The sequence below is a fragment of the Talpa europaea genome (genome assembly GCF_964194135.1).
Source record: "Talpa europaea genome assembly, chromosome: 8".
Lineage (NCBI taxonomy): Eukaryota > Metazoa > Chordata > Mammalia > Eulipotyphla > Talpidae > Talpa > Talpa europaea.
In genome coordinates, this window is record NC_140075.1 from 92,905,869 (window position 1) to 92,908,091 (window position 2,223).

The window sequence follows — 2,223 nt, forward strand, 5'->3', positions numbered from 1 at the left end:
TGCTCCCTGGCCGGATGGGGATCGAACTCGTGCTGCAGAGACTGCGAATTGCTTCATAGTGCGATGCTTAACCTCTTGCGTCACCAGGGAGGCCCTTTATTTTATTTAATCTTCACAACCACCTTATGAGGTTAGTAGTCGTATCCTCATTTTATAGAGGAACACTGAGGCTGAGAGAAGAAACTCCACGATTGCACAGTTATTGACAGAGACAGGATCTTGCACTCAGGCTGCCTTGACTTCACAGCCCAAGCATCAAACACTCCACTGTTACTACAACTGTTTGCTTCAGTCCTCATTCAGGGCTTCACCTATCAACTCAGTTTGTTCTTTAAACCTTTTCCAGTTGATAGCCCTGTGGGACCTCCCTGGTGGTGCAAGGGGTTAAAACGCAGCACTGTGAAGCTGTCTGCAGCCACTTCAGGGAAGTGACCCACATGGCGCAGCAGACCTCTCCTGCCTCGCCCGCTGCTCCCCTCAGCAGTGTATTTCAGAAAATCTGCCTGTTCTGCTCCCCACTCTGTCTCTGGTGAATCCTCTCACCCCCACCCCCACACCTCTGGCCTGTACCCCAGTTCTTGTATGCATAAATAAGTAAATCTTGAAAAGAAAAATGATGATAGCTCTGTGAGCTTAGGTTATTCTCTGCTGAAGCTGTTGCTACTTTACATATGGAATCAGCATATCAAGAATTGAAAAAAAAAAATTCTAAAGGTCATTTAAGATACCCTTGGCACCTGGGGCAACTATAAAGGAAAATATCACTCTCACCACGGCCAAAGAGAAAGAGGTGGCTTTTAAAAGGCCCCTCGGTGAAGCTACCCATGACAGCGACCAAGCAAATCACCAGGCTCACTGGCTCTGCCCAGGACAGTGCAGAGCACATCACGCACTAACCTCAGAGAAAAATGTCACCGCTAAGTGCAAGCTATACTAGGGTAGCCCTTTGGCGTGTGGGTGGGGGCACCCTGGAGTCCTAGACACGCCGACTACAAGACAAGAACTGAGCTGTGACTTTCATTTGACCCATCGGCCAGCAGTCTCCAGCCTGAGGTCTCTCACCTGGTTTTTCTTTCCAGGCAGGTGCTTGTTGCGGCACCACCTCCTCCACCACTTGCCAACCTGCTCAGCATGGGAGGCGGGTGGTTCAGATTTTCCCAGGTGGCCAGCTATCCACTGTGGCCTTTCTTCACAACTGGTATGTTGACATGCTGAGAAGTCTGCAACTCACTCCCTCACCCGGCTAGTATCGTGGAGCTGGGAACTGGCTCTCAGACACAACACTTATCTCCACACAGGCTCACCTGCTCCTTCTATTTGCTCCCGGCCTAGCAGGTGTCTACCTTCCACCTATCAACATGGCTTTGCTTGCAGCTCATGCTGATGCCCAACCTGACCAAGGCAGCTGTATGCAATATGGAGGTTCACATTAAGGACAGATATACACAAAGAGCTACACGAAGGGACGACAAGAGGAATAAATGTTAACTTTGGCGCTTATACAATCGCCTGACTTTATTCCCATTTTTCCCCCCTATTTCTTTAATAAACTGGAATGAAAAGAAGTTTCTTTAATAAATTGGACGCTGGGCCTCCCCGGTGGCGCAGCGGTTGAGCGCTGGGTTGCGAAGCTGCCCGCAGCCGGTTTGATCCCCAGCTGCTCCCCAGCCATCGGAGGAGGGTCCCGCATGGTGCGCAGACCTCTCCTGCCGCCCGCTGCTCCCCTCAGCAGTGTGCTTCGGTCCCTCTGCCTGCTCTGCTCCCCGCTCTGGCTCTGGTGAATTCTCTCACCCTCCCGCGCTTCTGACTGTACCCAGTGCTTGTATAAATAAATAAATCTTTAAAAACAAAAACCAAAAAAAACCCTGCTAAGCACATAGGACGTTTAATAAATAAATAAATAAATTGGATGCTGCTCTCCTAGCATGCTTGTTTTTTCTTAATGCAATCATGGCTTTGGGGGGTAGGGGGCTTGTTTGATCATGCTTCAAAGTGCCTCTTATAGAGAGATGACCCACCTGCTAATCCCCATTAACTGAGAAGATACACTAAGGATCTGACACCTGATAGGGAACTCAGCGCTCTCTGTTCTAAAGAGAGTGACAAGTCAAAGAAATAATTTGATTTTACGCCCTCCCTTGTTCTAGGAACAGCCATAGTTCCCATGAAGAAAATCAAAGCTGGGCTATATTCTGGTCATGAACTATTTCCTTTCAAAATTAA